We start from the raw sequence: 19863 nt of genomic DNA on the forward strand, positions 1-19863 counted from the left end.
TAAGTCCAGATAGGCTTCTGGGTCATGTGGAAAGAAGTTACCTTCTTGGTAGTTGATTCCTGAAATTCTCATAATAGGGCACACAACTAATGATAGCTGTGAGCACTCCAGACTCATGCCAGTGGTCTCCCTACCTGTATCATTCAAAAATTTGACTTGTAGGTTTGGCCATTCTTAAACAGAGCTTCTAACAACATATCATACTTATATATGCTTTGATAGGCAGATTCTAGTTATTTACGGTAGGGTTTAGAATTTCCACTTGGGTTTGACTCTCACATGGGCTACTTACTAGCTGTGTGACCTAGGCAAACCACTAGAATGCAAGCTCCATGAGGATGGGAATTTTTAACCTGATTTTTTCTAAGGATATGTCATTGGGGGAAAAAAAAGATTAAAATCAGACCCAAACCAAAAGTCAAAAGAAATTTTCTATGTTTCATTTGCCTTAACTTCTGCATCTTTAACATGGGAATAATTATAGTCTCTACCTCATATATTTTTTAAGTGTTAAGTGAAATAATGGATGTAACACACTTAGTACATTGCATAGGAATAATATACATTCCAAATGTTTGTTGAAGACCAGTGTGAGTATAATGCTTTTCAGCCAATATTGATAATAAGATAACTTTCTAATTACTTACAAATATTTTAACGATAGAATGGTGCTTTCTCAGGCAACCTAATAGTCAAATATCTTAATTGAGTATCTGATCCCAAACATGGACTCAAAACTTCAAGCACCAAATTTCTACTAACAGCTTGATATTGTGTCTAGATTTTTGATTCACCTATGTCAGCATCTTTCCTTTGAAAACTCCTCCCCTTTCATCCTGAGCTCAGTCCAGGAAAGAATAAAATAACCATGGTGACAACAATGACCCCCTCTTTGGAGTGTATTCAAATTTATGTTGAGCTTTTCTTGAATGCTGCTGTGTCTTGCCTTTAAATTGTCTCTTGGAGTCACTCCAAGGTCAGGGGATTTTCTTTATCACTTAAAGTCTCCTTCAAGGATACAAAGAGCAATTTGGAGTTCATGATCTGGAATTGATAAATTTTATAATAAATAATTCTATCGTATATGAGTCAGGCAAATTATTTACTAGGACCTTTATGTTAAAGAAGTTGTAGGTGATGTTGTGACTAAGAGCCTCATACAATAAAAATGTATGTACAATGCTTCCCCCCCCCCTCCTTGAATGTCTGATCAAGACATTCATTGAGTGGGTATCACTTATTCAGAAAGTTACCATACACAATACGTAATATCAGTCTGGGTTCTGAGAGTGACACAAATTTGGGTCTTTCTGTTTTGTATTAAATACAATGCTACCTTGAACTACACTGTAAAATAAGTGTTATTTCAATGCTGGGTCCAGCTTAGTCAGGAGACAGAAGCTGAGAAAATATTTAGGTAAGTCTCATTGATCAAGAGAAGCTTTAGGGAGTACAGAAGTTTTGAGTCTGGAATGTCCCATCAAGTGTTGTGTGAATCAAATGAGATGTACATTTAGTCCTTATCAGAGCTGGCCCATGATATTATGTAGTCTCTATATGTTACCTATTATTAAGTTCCAGATTTTATTATTATTATTGTTGTTGTCATTGAATTTCAACATTTAGTCTAAAATATATTTACATTTTGAGAACAGTCTCAATCTGTTTTGTATACATAAAGAGTTAAAATGGCTCTCTGAAGCAATCCCACAACTCAGAGCCTATGCATAGTGGAGGCAAAATCCTGGATTTCATAGAGATACACCTTCAAAACATTCAGTACAGGCATAAGGGTTTTGTTTGACAAAGTTAATAGTGGCAGTTGGAACTTACCACTGTACAAAGAATTTGGCAAAGTGTGACGTGGCATCTTTTATTACAAAATATCTGTAACATTCCTCACCCCCTACCAAAAGTCACTACTATTTCTTATACCTGAATTAGGAAGCACACCAAAAGCAGAATTGTCCTATAAATGGCTAATTTCACCTGTCCTTTTCTAAATTGATGAACCTTAGTATGTGATTTATGGAAAGAGGAAGCTCTAGAGGGATAGACTAGAGCCCCGAAGTAACTTTTCTGAATTTCCCTTGACAACCTTAACTTGGAACACACACACACACACACACACACACACACACACACACACACACAGTAGAGTACAAAATTGTTTCGTGAATCATCCCACTCTGAGTTGGTTAAAATAGCAATGTCACTACGTGGAAGCATAATCTCTTTGCTCTCCATTACCCTATTGACATGTTTTCCCACCCCACTGCTGTTAATCCATGAAGACTCCTGATGATTAAAACTGATCTGGTTCTTTAAGGAAACTCAGTGGTCAGTTACACTTCCTCTCCTCAAGCCCTTTATACGTCACACTAGGAGTGACAACTACATGTGCTTTGGGCCTCCTGAATCGATTTAATATCTCAATTTGTGCTACTGATGTTTCATCTGACAGTGGCGGGTCTCCAAAACACTTCTACAGTGGCACTGCTGCCCTTAGTGAAGGTCAAATAGCTATTACATTTTGAATTAATTCACTTTTTCTCTTTATGTCAATCCCATCGAAGTCCTTAGATATACTCACATAAATGTAAAATGAATTCGGTAAAAGACCCTCAATGGATAGAATTACTCATTCACTCAGAAAAAATACTTTTTTGGGCACCTATTGCATCCTGAGCAGTTGGTTAGGCACTGAGGATTTAAGTGAAAGGAATTCAGACACAGCTGCTGCCCTCCAGGAGTTGTGATTCCTAATGTGGAAAGCCTGAATAAAATTGGCTATTCCAAAAAGATTTCCTGAATTTAAGTCACAAAGAGAAGTGGCCACTATATAGGCCTCACCTGAGTGCTGTGGTTTAGAGACAGAGACTCGCCAGTGAGAGCCTGCACACCCATGCTGTCTCAGGGACCCATATTTTCAGCACTCCAGAGGGAAATGAGAAATATGAGAGCTTTACCAAACTTCTATCCCACTCATTCTCCATGTAAACCCTCCATTTTGATGGCAGTGGTTCCCCCCCCCCCCCCCCCCGCCGGAGGGTGCTCACTCCCATTGTTTGCCAGCTTCCTATAGTGTGGTATTTTCCAACTCCATTTCTTCCCAATGGCCCACCATCTCACACCATTGGCCATTATTCCTTAGTATTTTTATTTACCTTAATGAAATGTTTCTTAAGCACACTATTTTAAAAGTCAATTATAAAAACTTTAAATAAAAAAAACCATAGTATTGGCTATGATTAGAAGGTAGCTGTATACACAAATGTAATGTTTAAAATGTTCCTAATTTCAAACCAGTTACCAGTGGCTAATGAAAGCTGAGTCTGAGTCCGCTTTTCCTACAACAGAAATCAGCAAAGTGTGAGAGAGTGGTTAAGTTCAGCGTAGACATAAACCGAGATGCTCTTCTTCTTCTTCTTCTTTTAATTTTGTTTATTTATTTGTCAGAGAGAGAGAACACAAGCAGGGGGAGTGGCAGGCAGAGGGAAAGGGAGAAGCAGGCTCCCTGCGGAGCAGAGAGCCCAATGCAGGACTCAATCCCAGGACCTTGGGATCATGACCTGAGGTGAAGGCAGACGCTTAATGACTGAGCCACCCAGGCGCCCCACAAGATGCTCTTCTTGAAGTAATGGATGTATCAGAGAAAGGTAAAATGGGAGCGACCTCTCCCTGTTTTGTTTCACTGTTCTACTAGCTACTGAAATGTCCTCCTGTACCACTGGTGATAGTCATTTCTTTTTTTGGTAACAGAGCTACAGTAATAACATTAATAATGATGATGATGTTAATGTTGCCACTGCTAATAATAATCACTTAAGAAAGTAGTAATCAAGTACTTTCTATATCCCTGTTTTAAGCACTTTTACACATAATAACGAATTGACTCTTCCTAATAACCCATGAAGAAAGCACTTTTGCACATGGGATCCAGTGGCCCTAAAAAGTTCAGTAACTTGCTCAAGCTCATAGAGCTGTCACATCTAAGAGCCGTCATTAATCAAACCTCAGCTCTAAGTCAAACACACCTTGTTCCCAGCACCACCAGACCCTCTGCATCCCTGGGCAAGCCACTTTAACACCATTTCTGCAGAAGAAACCAACATTTTGAGAGGTGACAACCAAAAAACATATGCCTGGCATTAGGACTCAATGAGGAGGGGAGGAGAGGGGGAGGGGAGGGCAGGAAGAGGGTGGTATTTGAATCCTTTCTGCTGTTACTCATTAGCTATTTAACCTTGGGAAGGTTGTTGAGTATCTCTGAGTCTTACTTTTCTTCATCTGTAAAATGAGATGATATCAGCTCCTGGATAACTGTGGTAAATGTTTGAAGTGGCTACAGTGAAAGTCTAGCACAGTAGCTGGTATGTAATAGGCCCTCAATAAGCAGTCCTTGTTATTATTCTGCAGTGTGTTTATCAAATCCCCAGCCATTATTCACGGCTCATTCTGTGCCATCCATTCTCTGATGCTTTCCCTTATGCGTTCTGCCCACAATGATAACTACAATGATAACTCTTTCCTCTGAATTTCGTATCACTTATTTCATTTCTTTTTAAAGAACCAACTTGTTCTTCCAAAGTAATTGAAGCTTTTAGAAAACAAGACTCACAAACTTTTTTTACCACAAATTATTTAACACACTGTACTTGCCTAAAAGGCCAAAAACATTTAGTAATTTTTTTTTAAATTAATCATTACATGAAATGAGAAATGTTTCATCAACAGAATCTAAAAAGGTGATCTAGGTAGTAGGGGAAAAAAATAAACTGTCTTTTGTTTTCTGAGGATATTTTTTTCCCCTTCATGTTGGCTGCCCGTAATACTTGATATAAACAGCACCATCTTCTGCTGGAGGATATTAAATCCTCATAAACAAGAAGATCTTCATATTTTTGGTAAGAATAAGATGGCTTAACATCTAAGACTGCATCTGGAGATGGAGTATCACATTCTAATATCTCTTCAGTTGTTTTCTTCCTTATTTACTTTCTAATTACAAAAGTAACATAAATTTATGGTAGGAAGTTAGAAAAATACAGAAAGAAAATAAAAAAATACAAATGATCTGCTGTCTCTTCCCCCAGAAATAGCCACTATTAACATTTCCTCATATGTCCCTCACACCCTTTTCTTAATGTTCTTTGGTACATTTACAAGTATACTAGGATCAGGCTATATATACTTTTTAAAAATACAATATTCCGTTATTCTTACATGTTCTTTAAAAAGATTACTTTTTCGGGGCTGCAAAGTATTTCAACATTTGAATGTCATTAAACTGTTATTGGTAGACAATTGTTTTTAAATGGCCCTTATTTTAAATGATTCATTAAGTAACATCCTTCCAAATGTATCTTTCTGTCCAGTGATAATTCGTAATTCTTAGCATAAAAGGTTAAATGTGTAGGAAGAGGGTCAAACCTTATAAGCCTCTTAAGATCCTCAGCACTATCCACTCCCAGTGATTGGTAACTCCCCCAACACCACACATTTGCCAATACCAAGGACAGTGAGTTTTCAAAATCTTTTGTAATTTGCCTAGAAGACAAATGCTGGTATTACATGCTTTACGGACTTTCAAAAACATGCTGCTTAATCATGAACAGACAGTATCAGTGCTCTTGACATTTTATCTTCTGTTCAGCTTACAAAAATGACTTCCGAATCAAAAACAGTTCATCTATGGAAGATGATCAGTACTAAATTAGTTACATAAGGAGGACATAAGACTGGCGTGGCTCTAATGCTGTGGCAAGTGACACAAGCAAACCAAACTCTAAGCCTATAAATGCCTCAAGGTTACAAAATTAAAATGCTAAGGACCCCCAGTCACCAACAGCCAATTAGGCTTTACACTATCGCTGATCAATAATTTCCTTACTTTGCTTCTGCCTTTTCTCTATTCCCTGAGCTCCGGCTGGTAGAGTGCTCCTACCCACTTCCGCTGTGGCGCTGCCCAATTTAAGTTGATTTTTACTCAAACTCTTCAAATTTTTAATGCGCCTCAGTTTCTCTTTCAACAGTTCTGATGTCAGAACACGGAACCAAAGGAGACCCCTGACAGTCCCCAGGAAGCAATGAGCAACCTGGCATAGCTACCTGTTTGGCCCCTTGAGCTGGCTGTTTTCTCGATGCTTCTGGCCGCTGCAGGGGTGGTAAGAACATCTCTCTTGGATCCTAGGTCTGCAGCTTCTGCGCTATGAGCTTTCAGAGTTCATTCGTGTGATTTCTTCCCCCTACCCCTACTCGTGCCACGTGTTCCGAAAATCAGACAGAGTGGACCAGGTCCAACTTAGCAACCCTACGGATTTCAGGTCTGACTTAAAAACCAGACTGGGACTGGAGCTGCACTGGGTCTGAGTTAAGCAGGTCTGGGGCGAGCATGAGGGCACAGGTGAATAAAATTTTGTTTTAAGGCTAAACCAGTAGGTCATCTTACCAAAGGTAATCTTGAATTACAGAGGCCACAGTGGAGAACATTTAACCATCCCAGATAAGCTTATCCACTTAAGAGGTGCCCTAGAGAGAAAGGGGTCTCAGCCAAGCACTCACTATAAGGGATAGAGGGAAAATTATTTTTTCCTTCTCTATCGTTTCTGGTGACCAAGACAAGGACTCACTGGGACACCCCATTCTCTCTGGAACCTGCAGATGGCGGCATTCTAGGAAAACTGGCAGAAGCCTACAAAGGGTAAGAATAAATAACAACTCAGCTCTCCCAGATTTCCACCTGTGGACCTGGTAGAGAGAAGGTAAAATTTCATGTCTGTTCCTTTCCAAATTCAGATTGGCAGGAAAAGATAAGGATTATCAATCCTTTCTTACCCAGGAACAGCTACTGCCTTGTTTGTCTGATTTTGTGTCCTAGGAACTTGGTTTGGCAAGCATGAGGTTGGGGGAGGGGCGTCCCCAAAATACAGCTAGATAGAGATGTGAATTGTACTACAATTTCAGCTTGGGTCCTCCCAAGTGTTGCCAACTCTCCAGGGGAATTGTTTAAGTATTTCTTTTGGTTATCTTCGGGAGTGGCTCCGGATCTTGGTAAATAGGGAAAGGATGGGACTTTAGGTAGGGAAAGAAGAGGGGCCCCAACTAGGCTCTGAGGCTATTTCAGGTACGCAGACCTTGAGACAGAACAAAGATCAGGAAAATTTAGACCACCCTATCCCACTTCTTAGGGTTAAAATGTTTTTCTACTAACTACACTGTAACCCCAGAAAATAAAAATAACCACAGAAACTAACGAGGCCTCGAAGGAAAAGTTCACTATAGAGATTAACCAGACCTAGCAAAACATATCTATAGATCATAGATGTCACAGAGACAAAAACTCACACACAAGGTATAAGCGTCATGTCTAGCTCCAGGCCACTGACCTAACCACTGGCAAGTTTCCTGCTAAAGTCCTAATAAAAGGCCAGAGATGAAAAGCCCTCATTGGCAAGGCGGTTGGGACCCCTCTAACTCCTAAGAGGTTTTTCTGTATCCTTGCCTTAATAAAACCTCTATCACTTTGTTCACTCTCCTTTGTCTATGAGATTCACTCTTAGACTCTGTGAGACAAGAACCTCGCTCCCCCGGCTTCATTGGGAGGGGAGTATCTTTTGTACTTTCTTTGGGGACACTTCTTGTGTCCATGGGGTTGTTCAATACTGTCAGGAATATTTACTGTTGGTCCTGGCTCACACCTAGCAAGATATTTGAAAGGATTTTTTTAAGTAGCTCTATAATCAGAAGTTGGCCAAATTGGAAGCTGATATCAGAGCCTGATAGGAACTTTTTTTTAGGCCTTCTCCCCAGAACTAAAATGAAAATCTGTACACAGAGGAAAAGAAAAACATTCAGAAGCCATTGTGGAAGGATTTATCAAACCATTCTAAAGAAAGAGCTCTAAATCTAGAATATAGGAATCTTCTGATTTTGATCTTAGTTGAAGATCTTCTCCCTGATATGAAGAAGCAGATTAAGGATAATGTAGTTAGATGGCTGTGGTCAGCTTCTGGATATCATTCAGGTTGAAACCCAATTCTTTGAGGACTTAAAAAATGTACTTGTCTTACAAATTGAGTCTTTATAAAACAGAAACATGGTTCTAGAAACAATTCAAACACCACCTATCCTTTTTGCCAATCCCCAAATCTCCCCTACTCATCTCAAAAGGCTTTCACATATTGTGAAAGATCTGGATTTAAGAAACAAAGCCTTTCTTGGAGAAATTTATATACTTTCTCTGTGCCTTTGAGATATGGGTATTCTACCTGCTCTTCGCTAGGAACCCAGAGCCATCTCTTAATATGCAAACTTCAAGGAGGAAATTTTTAGAAAGGAAAAGAAAGAGAAGGGGAGTGGAGGGGAAGAGAAGGGAAGGGAGAAAGCTATATGGAAATTAGATGAATAAAAAATTTTAAAAATCTTTCCACGAATATTAGTAAAAGCTTTTAGCCATCTGAGCAGGTAGCTTTAACTTATTCTATCTGCCAGAACACACTTTGGATTCAACTGTTCTTTTATAAACTAGTGAGTTTTCCATTATCATACTTGTCTCATTGCTAAAATTTTAAAATCAAAGCTCTGAGATCCCTGTACGTGTCTGCATATTACATATGTCTATGTATATATGTTATAGATATAATATTTTTCCACTTCCAGATGGTATTACCAAAATTGATTATAAACAAGCATTTATATAAATAAAGTATATTCTCATAAATGTAGAAACTAACCCAAATGATTTTTGAGTTCATGTGATCTAGATAATGTTTGGTAAATAAAAGCTAACTTAAGTTTGTTGGTGTAAATTAAAACAGGCCTGTCTTAAGAGTTATCAGCATTAAATATAATACTTTTATTCTACCCAGATTTATTAAAAGTCAGTCTCATATTGTCTCTGTTACAGAATTTGTCAGCAAGAAAGATAACCATAACAAGATGATGGTTAGACATTTAATATCTCATAAAATTTTCATAAATAACCTAACCATAATTCTTAACAAATAAAAGATATAAGTAACATGAAAGTTTATAAATATATTTTTCAATAATATTTATGCTTATGGTACGTCTACTTAAAAATAGTTTCCAAAATTTTTTTGGTAACTAAAAACTTTAAAGGTATACTGAGATAAGTTAAATATTGGATATTCATTGAATATCTAGATTATTTCCAAATAAGATAAAATATTGAAACATTAACTACTGACCAGAGGATATCCACTTTGGGCGTTTCTTTATTGTAATCCATAATCAAGACTCCCAGCACTTTTACAGTCATGCAGAGCAGTGAATAATTTGAGTTGCCTAATACACGTTCCCGGTTGATATGTAATAATGAGATGCCCTGCCTTCTTATTTCAGTGCTCATATTACAAACAAGTCCTTTTCATTGTCTATATGGTGCCACATTTTATACATTTTTGTGCTTTTTCTTGCTGATTTGCTGTTTTAAATGACTCCCAAGCATAGTACTTAAGTGCTGTTTAGTGATCCCATGTGCAAGAAGGCTGTCAGGTGCCTACGGAGAAAATACATGTGCTAGAGAAGCTTCGGTCAGGCAGGAGTTATAGTGCTGTCCGCCATGAGTTCAACGTTAATGAATCAACAACATATATTAAATAAGATGTCTTAAACAGAAACACACATAAAACAAGGTTACACATTGATCTGCTGATTGATGAAAATGCTGGGACTTGAGGCTTGCACTTATCTAATCCTGTATTTCCCCTTGGGGCAATGATTCAGTATTTGCTAATTCAGTGTCCAGCAACTTGATAGAACACGACTACCACAAGGAAGGAGGATCAACTGTTATATTTATTTCCCTATGTTCTTGATAGTTTATTCCTTGTATGATTGTGGCTCTATGTTCTTACATTTTTATTAAGATGCCTACATTTGTAACCCGTTTTCTATGGACCTAGATATGGCATGCAGATGTACAATACACACACACAGACCTACACACACACACACACACACACACACACACACACACAAGCAAATATCCATTCAAATACCGTAACGGTAATATTTTGACTTATTTATAATTTATATTATTATGATATTTTATTTATATTAAATTGACCTCTTAATATATTTTTATCTGTTAGTTTTTCAGGCAAATTGGACTCATCATAATATAATGGCTTATTTTCCTTATACAGGCACACCTCATTTTATTGTATTTCATTTTATTGTACTTCACAGATACCACATTTTTATGAATTGAAGGTTTGTGGCAGGCCTGCATTTAGCAAGTCTACTGATGCCATTTTCCAAGTAAAATTTGCTCATTTCACGTCTCTGTCAAATTGTGATAATTCTTGCAATATTTACAAATTTTTCATTATTATTATATTTGAATTGTCGCAGTCTCATGATAAAACTTTAATGGATGAAGGGCGCCTGGGTGGCTCAGATGGTTAAGCGTCTGCCTTCGGCTCAGGTCATGATCCCAGAGTCCTGGGATCGAGTCCCACATCGGGCTCCCTGCTCCTTGGGAGCCTGCTTCTCCCCTCTGCTTCTCTTTCTCTCTCCCTCTGTCTCTCATGAATAAATAAATAAAATCTTAAAAAAAAAAAAAAAAGTTAGCTGGAGAAAATAAAACTTTAAAAAAAAAAAAAAAAAAAAAAACTTTAATGGATGAGGAGTTGCTTCTGTGGGAGAGCAAAGACACTGGTTTTCTTGAGATGGAATCTGCTTCTGGTGAAGATGCTGTGAAGATTGTTGAAATGGCAATAAAGCATTTAGAATATTACATAAATTTAGTTGATAAAGCAGTGGTAAGGTTAGGTTTGAGAGAATTGACTCTAATTTTGAAAGAAGTTCTACTGTAGGTAACATGCTATGAAATAGCGTCACATGCTACACAGAAATTGTTAGGGAAAGGGTCAGTCAGGGTGGCAAATGTCATTGTCTTATTTTAAGAAATCGCCACAGCCACTCAACCTTGCCAGCCACCACCCTGATCAGCCAGCACATATCAACATCGAGGCAAGACCTTCCTTCTAACAGCAAAAAAAATTATGACTCACTGAAAGCTGATAGTGGTTAGCATTTGTTAGCAATAAAGTATTTTTTAAATTAAATTATGTACATTGGTTTTTTAAACATTATACTATTGCACATTTAATAGACTACGGTATAGTGGAAACATAACATTTATATGTACTGGGAACCAACTAAATTCGACTTGCTGTATCGTGATATTTACTTTATTGTGGTGGTCCGAAACTGAACCTACAATATCTCCATATTTTCTCAGTACCCCATTAAAATGTTTGATTTTACCCAAATTCTGTTCTATTTGTTCATCCCTGGTTTACATAGTTCTAATGATACAACAAACCTCTACAGACTACTTTTCTTCTTTTGTAACTGTTCTGTAATAGTAAACTAAGCCATTCAAAGATATTCCCACCCAATTTTCCAAATGAGCTACTCCAAAATTAAATAGCATTTTACAATTACTTTTCTTATTCTGTGTTACAAATATCTCATTTATTTATGTACTCGGGGATTTGAAAACCAAAATCTACATCAATAATAGTTGGCAAACATCGATAAGCACACTATTCACACTTTAGCCTAAGTGACAACAGTTTATAAAAAAATCCATACTTTAAAAATTGATGTAAATTAATTTACTAGATCATAGCTTATCATACCATATTCTTCATAATAAACCTAGGCTTTCTCTAGAATCATCCATGTTTTTCCTTGTTCAAAATATTTCAATTAGTGGATCAGTACCTGGAATAATAGATTGGGCTAAAAAAATATGGTTCTTCTTAGCTGAGCAAACTTGAGTAAGATATTTAACCTCTTGGGACCTCAGTTTTCAGGAGTAAAGAAGAGTTTGTTTTTTATGTTAAATAAAATGATTTACATTACAGAGAAAAAAATGTTTAAATGTAGCACATGGCAGGTATTTAATAACTGTTCCTTTCTACTTTTACTCCCTTCATAATTATTATATTAAACACCACACACACATCATATATTAGCTCTGGTTACATAAGTTCTATTTTAGTCTTTAAATTTCCAAGGAAATATTTTGTGAAATATATAATGTTGCACGACTTTATATGAGAGAATTTGTAATGTTTAAAGAAAACCTGTCGTAAATCTCACGATGTTAAGAGGCAATTCAGGCATGTAGTGTAGAAAAAAAAAAATCTCAAAATGATCTCATCTTAAAGGTTAGATGGTAAGTATTAAAGGGTGTTTCTATACTGGCAAAAAAGGGAAAAAAAAATCTCAAGGTAATACTTTCAACATGGTGCTACTAGTTCAGTTCTTACACAGAAGTGAATTTTAAACTAGAGGTAAAAAATGTTAATCTTATTTTTTAAGAGACTAGGTCACTTATATATTCAGTACATACTGATTATTACAAACTCTTTAAAATGGGAAGGAAAGTGAAAAATGTCAAGTTGTATTCCACCGATAGGGAACTAAATCCACACATCACCCACTGCAGGATGTGTTGCTGAAAACACAGCCTTCATGTAGATCTGTTGATTTTCCCAAAACTTCTACCTAAAGTAGGGTTTCAATTTAATACTATCAGAAGTTGAAAAACATTTGTTCTACTTTTCCCATATCAATGGCAATCTTTCAAAGTATCAGGGTTTTTTCTATTGTTTTTAAGTTTCTTTCTTTTTTATCTTCATTTCTTAAATAGTGAAAAAAACAGCCAAAGAAACATATTTTAGTGATGGCAGAATCATATCTTATATTTCATCCTACTCTGATTGAAAGCAGATATGACCATCCTAGAACTATGAGAATCTACACTTAAGTTTAGTGTTTTCTGTGAATTCAACACAGAGTAAAAACCATTTTATACACTTCTTCCAGTTAAGCAAAAGATTTGCATAGAAATTTTTAAGGTACTGATGCACTAATTGAACTATTGTGAACAAGCAAAAATATGGGATGATTCTAGAGAAAGCCTAGGTTTTATTATGAAGAATATGGTATGATAAGCTATTACCTAGTAAATTAATTACATAAATTACAATAAATATATTTATTTCTTCTTATAAGCAAAGAGAGTAGCATTTAAAACTTCAGGCATAAGCCTAAGTGAAAAGAAAAGGAGCTAGAGATGGTACAGATGGGAACTAAAAACTTGGGCAAACACCAGTTAATGTTGCTAAAGCCTATTGCCTAGTAAAGCCACTCTTATTTATTCTATTAGGGCTGAAAATGACACTTTAAATTGAACAGCAGAGGGCAGAAGTCTTGCAGAGTTCTTTTCAAAGTAGGTAGGTATTTCTTGGGAACAGGTTCCATAGAATGTAAATACAATGCCAGACAGTTAGCATGAAGAACTTCTGAAAGTTGACAGCAGTTTTCTGCAAGCCAAGCCCTGCCTCACTGGCTGCCTTGTTATTTAGCCAAAATTCAAAACATTTGTGGTTGCAATAGTAAATCATCTTAACTAAATGATGGCAAAACCTGATGAGAGTGTTGAGTTTTCTCATTGAGTTTTCCGGGCCAGCATGTTAGGCAAATCACCGGCATTCTAAGATTTGCTTTTTATCAAGGTAGTTCCTAAGATCATGTAGCCTTTTCTCTCTCTTCCCACATCGACACAATATTCCTCATTTTCCTCTACCTATTTTCCTATTATGTACCAAAGACCCACATCTTTTCCAGGAAACGGAGTCACAGAATTAAATTAGATGAGAAGATTAGGATGATGAGCAACAAAGAGAAAAATGGGATGACCAATGAATTTAACAAGTTCAGGAAAATCCTCTAGGAATCTCAACACGGACATCATTCTTCAAGGCAGGTTCTATTCTTCCAGGTCTTGCCCCACCTAACCTACCTCCTCCTCCTCTGCAGTGTTCTGATCTATTATTTGCTTTGGGGGAGGACAAATGGGTGAGCATAGGCTATTTCAGAGTCTTAGGTCTGTTTTACCATACACCCTCCAATTTCTTCTAAAATTGACAACTCTATGTTTATAATGGATTTCCTAAGCACTCAGTGATATCTCCTTAAGAACAAAAACAATGATGGGTCCAAGCTTCCAAGAAGGAAAGTGGTACTGGGGGATATTTCTAGGAGAGGATAGCACCTGATCTGTGTGCTAGCGTCCTTGACGTCAGAGATGTGCTATAATAAACTCGAGCCTTCCTTACACAGCCTAGTTTGGATGTGACCTCCAAGACATGAGGAACATCTATGCTTCAGAGAAAGTTAAAGTGTGCTGAGCATTATCTCACTGAGTGCCTTTCTCAGAATCCAAGAACAATATAATCCAAAAAGAAGTCACTACTACCCTAATAGAAGATTCTCTCAGCTCAGACCACATACCCAAGAAAACATATGGGGACGGAAAGAAAAAATGTGGAAAACTAGCCACAGTAGAAAGGTAGTTTTCCAACAAGTTGCTTGGACTTCAGTTTCTTCACCAGCAAAATGGAACCAGAACTGCTGATAACATTCATTTATCTCCAACTACATGTCCAAGTACCAGGTTAAGTACCTAATTGCATCATCTACTTCTCACCACAGCCTCATGAGATTCCCATCCAGACATTATTATCTGTTTCATAAGTACTTTCTAAACTGACTGTTCCAGACAGGCTGATTACTGCATTATGCACACCTTCATGAAAGTATTCATGTCAACACCCTTGCCCTTAAGCCCATTCTCATTCCCTTTGCCACTGCCTCATTTTCACAGGACACACACACAGACACACACACACACACACACACACACAGACAAAACTTCTGCCAGACATAAAAAGGAAGAAAGAAGAAAAAAAAGATTTAATCCAGATACCTGTTCCTTTTATCCATCTAATCACTTATAAGTGTCCACCATACCTCCTCTCATACCCTATCCTTGGTCACAATAGCTCCATATATATATTCAAATTACTACAATTATTCTATAACTGAGGTTTTAGCTAAGTCAGGTGATCCATCTCCAAATTAGAACTGCAAAATGTATTTATAATTGTACCCATAGGACCCTTTAATTGCCTCATTCCCCAAGGTGCATCATCTTGGTAATACGTGACCTTAAAAATATAAAAGCAAGATCTGAAAAGCAAAAGACTTGGGGAAAATGGATACAGAAGGTCCAAGAAAAGCCTTGGGAAGACCTTTGATATATGGTACTAGATGCTGTAGAAATATATTGAGGATGCCAGTTCAGGGGCAATAAAAACAGAGAGGATTTTATTAGGAACATCAGAAAGGCTTGCCGGTTTCCTTTTTGCTTGTCTTACGACATGCACAGATAAACAACATGAAACAGATCAAGGGGGCCAAGTTTTTTTTTTTTTTTAATCTATAATGTCTTACACATTACAGTGGAATACTATGTGATCCAGCTGACCACAACTATCACTTTTTGTTTCCACGCATACACAGCAAATACGGAATGTGATAACCAAATTATTTAAAGAGGCCAGGGGATGAGGAAAGGGTGCCAGAGGGGGACACATCCAGGTAGAGAAGAAGCAGATGCATGAGTGAAGAATTGTAGTCATTCAGTTGGGTTGGGAGAGAGAGAGAGACAATAGCAGATTTCAGAGAGAGAAAATGACAGTACAAATTACTTGTGTCCGTAAGGAAAAAAAGAAAAAGAAAAGAAGCCAGTTTTCCTGCACAGAGCTGGAAAAGCACTATTTTTGTGCTCTGTATCAAAGCACTTTGGTCAACAATACAAACAACATGAGGCAGAGCAAAACACAAAATTGTAGCTATGATTCCACACTCACCGAAAGGGTGGATCTTCAGTGTGCAATTCAGCTGGCTTTACAGGAGTGCGCCACAGCAAAGTCAAGCGACGAAGCAAGCCCCAGTCTGCTTAGGCGATAAAAAGCTGGATGTAACTGTTAAAAAAAAAAAAAAAAAAAAAGAAGAAGAAGAAGAAAAGAAAAGAAAATAGATAAGATTCAAATGAGCACATAAAACAAAAAAAGAATAAAAATGCAAATAAATACCATATATCTTCCAAATGTAGGAAAGTTGGAATTGGGAGCTAAATAAGCTAAACTGCACACCTTACCCTTTAGAATACCTTTCAATAGAGAAATGTAAAATATGGTAGAACACATATTAATTAAATCAGTCATTTTGACTATGGCACACCATTATCGTTAAGATATAAAATCACCACAATACTATTCCCATTGGTTATCCTTCAACTGTGATGCTGTTTGTAATCTAAACACCGAAATACACAGTATTAGAATGGGAGAATAGTTTAAGCGCATCTTTCTAGCAATAGATTTTAAGCGGCTCTTCACATTTACAAATGATTTGTTTCATCTTCAAATTTACAGTTTGCTCATCCATACGATTTAAGCGTTATTTGGCCAACTTTTTAAATTCAAATACTTGCTAATTAGTACCATGGTCAACAGAACACAGGAGTAGTATTATATACCAGGAAAGTCCCCTGACTGCAATACAACTTGCTTTGAGCAAATAACCTGAGCTTTCATCATCTAAAATGGGGATATAATAGCCCCTATTTCATAGAAATGTTGTGATGATTAAACATAAAAATCCATCAAAAGCACTTAGTACAGGGCCTGGCACATAGTACCCCTTCAACACACATCACGTGTCACTGCTGTCATTGTTGTTACCAACACTCCAATGTTATACCTGGAATGGCATCAACAGAGATTTTGAGCTCACATCCTAATGATTAACTCTTTTGAAAAATACAAACATCTTTCCCTCCACCAAAAAAGTCCACAAAATTAAGTGAATCCACGCTAAGATGTTGGGTCCTCATTATGTTCTCTTCTCCCCTGGCCAGGAGAACTGGGACAAGTGAGGGAGGCAAGGGGTGATTTCTTAAGTTCACAAAGGGATTGGTGTTAGTGCAAAAAAGAAAAGAGAGGTCAACAAAGAAGGAGTGACAACAATTGAAAACAAATAGCTTTAATCGCCAAGTTTTGCTCAAGTCATTCTCATCTTGGGTATTAAATGTATGCCTTCACGTATAGGACAAAGGAGACCTTCCTCAACCAGGATGCTAAGGAAGGGTGTAAGGTCCCCTGGTGAGCTGGAGCCTCAGTCTGGCTGAGCCCATCTCCAGCTCCCATATATGGCCACTGCTGGATAACACACTTCTGGACACCCTCCTCACAAGGGAAAGCAGTATTTTCAGATGGATGACTCTATCTTCCTGACCACTCTGAAAAGCCTTTCTGCCCTCCTCAAAAAGTCCTGGAAATGTGCATTAAATACTAGGCACTAGCCTCCTGATCTTGCAGACAGTAAGAAGGCTTGGTACAATGCAGTGGAGAGTATGGAATTTAAATCACAGCAGACCTGAGTTTAAACTGTGACTCTCTCACTAATAAGTACAACCTCATACGAGGTTCCTCAGACCCCTGAGCCTCAGTCTTCTTATCTGTAAAATGGGAGCAGAGATAAAACACCTATTACATCGAGTAATAAGGAAAGAATGTCTCTGGCACACAGTAGGCATACAACAAACGTTAATCACAATCTCTGCTTTCCTTGTCATCGCTATCTTGCTTATGATGGAAGCTTGATTACCTGATTATAAGGGAAGGAAATAGAATTGTCTAATCAAGACCGTGTGTCTTGACAAACTGACAAGACCAGACAGAATTATAAGACCTTATGTCACCTTGCTTTGTTTAAATTTTTTTTTTCAACTTTTCAATTGGGCAATCAGAGCCCAGCAAAGCAATATGGTTCTTTGATTCCTTCCTGAAAAACTCTGCGGCCAAAGTCTTTGTATCGCACAACTTTAGCACTTAATTATATCCTACCTTGTAATAATTAGGTGTCCTTATAATCAAGTCTGTTTACTCACTTGTGCAGTTCTGATCCTTTAATCTCTCCTGAATATTAGTTTCTAATGCTATAAAAAGCCACAATTTAACAATTTTATTACTAAATAGAATTGCAAGAATATTTTGAAGAAGATTCACCAATGGGTTGAATCTAAAAATTTCTTTTATAATTAGGAGTAGTACAAAATCATACAAGTAAGCCTCAATATAGAAGCGTAGAAAGCTTCTATGCCTTTCCACTGACTTGCTGTGCAGCTTTGGGCTCGTCACTAACCCTCCTCTTTGGACCTGTAGATGAGCCTGCACTTGAGTCAGATACTTGTCTCAGCTAGATCACAAAAGTATTTTTAAAGTTAAGAATTCTCTATAATAACAAGACTATAATAGGACAGCTGTAAATTTTAGGCAACAAATCCGGTACTTGCTTTGTTGTTTTACATCATGTTAATTGTAAATCGAAAAGCCCACTGCTGGAATGTAAAATAAGAACAGGTATGGTCAGTATACAGAGTATATTCGGTACCGTGTAATGATCACCTTGCTACCCTCTGCAGCCTAGGGAAGGAAACACTGGACAGCCATGTAATGATCACCTTGCTACCCTCTGCAGCCTAGGGAAGGAAACACTGGACAGCCATGTAATGATCACCTTGCTACCCTCTGCAGCCTAGGGAAGGAAACACTGGACAGCCATGTAATGATCACCTTGCTACCCTCTGCAGCCTAGGGAAGGAAACACTGGACAGCCATGTAATGATCACCTTGCTACCCTCTGCAGCCTAGGGAAGGAAACACTGGACAGCCATGTAATGATCACCTTGCTACCCTCTGCAGCCTAGGGAAGGAAACACTGGACAGCCATGTAATGATCACCTTGCTACACTCTGCAGCCTAGGGAAGGAAAACACTGAATAGCCACGTGGTCCAAGACAACTTTTAATCTTCTTTGTTCCTTAGAATCTTGGGTAAAATAGGGATGATAACAGTATCTAACTCATAGGGTTATTATAAAGATTGCATACATAACTCACTTAATGAGTGGTACATAGTAATGTTAGCTATTATTATTGTTTGTTTTTATTAGTAAAATATGATTACATCAAAGTGCACTGATTTCTGAAGTATGGAACTTACCCCCTATTTTGTTATATGTATTATGGATATTTGTCAAATGAGTGTATGTCACTCATCAAATATTCAGTAACAAATGATGCATGCTTTAAGGCATAGATTTATTGCCAATGTTATTATTTATTAGGTTTTCATCTACATTAAGATAGATCAGATAAAACACATATTGACTGAACTTAAATATGTTATTAAATTATAATAAAACTAAAAACTCAAACTACATTTTTTTCTGAAATATACATTTCTGTTAGATTTTACACATGGGATTTTATATAACTACAAGACCTGTATTTTCAAATATTCTTTTGCACATCATCATTAAAAAATTGTATAGTAAATAAAAACAAAGTAAAAGTCATTCAAGAGCACAGCAGCCAGGAGTAACTGCTGCTTACATTTTGGTGGGCATCCTTCTAGATATCTATAAATAAAATTACCTGGAAGAGACAAAATTATGCATAAATAGGACAATGCCAGCCACCTATTTTTATTCCAAACCCTTTCCCATAATAGAAATGCATTTTCTAGATTACTGATGCAGTTAATCTGGGTCCACTTTTGATTCTATCAAATTATTTTAACTTTTCATTTAATGTTTATCAAATATTTGAGAAATTTAAATATCGTATTTAAAAGTATTAAAAATGAACTATTTAACTAAATATTACTGACATCTGAGGAATAATTTAGGATTGTCTCAATTTGTGTCTTTTAAATACACTTTTCTATCATTAAACATATAAACCAGAAAAATTAAGCAAATACCAGCCTACATATTTTACACAATAGGAAGTACCACAAAATGAAGTGATATAGACAAACCTATAAAAAGCCAGACAATAGGAATAAAACTTGCAAGATGTTGTATTTTCATTCAAACTACCAGTTCGCTTAATGGAAATTAAGT

General features: G+C 37.0%; 1 protein-coding gene across 2 annotated transcripts in view; it reads right to left on the minus strand.

The window, feature by feature from the left end:
• Positions 1–19863, minus strand: part of TENM2 (teneurin transmembrane protein 2) — a 1539571-nt gene that overhangs the window by 1102557 nt on the left and 417151 nt on the right. For both annotated transcript variants that reach the window (XM_027606095.2, XM_027606096.2), the window contains one exon: positions 15762–15875. The gene's annotated coding sequence lies outside the window, so the exon portion shown is untranslated. The remainder of the gene's footprint in view (positions 1–15761; positions 15876–19863) is intronic.

The sequence above is a fragment of the Zalophus californianus genome, chromosome 5 (assembly GCF_009762305.2).
Source record: "Zalophus californianus isolate mZalCal1 chromosome 5, mZalCal1.pri.v2, whole genome shotgun sequence".
Classification (NCBI taxonomy): Eukaryota; Metazoa; Chordata; class Mammalia; order Carnivora; family Otariidae; genus Zalophus; species Zalophus californianus.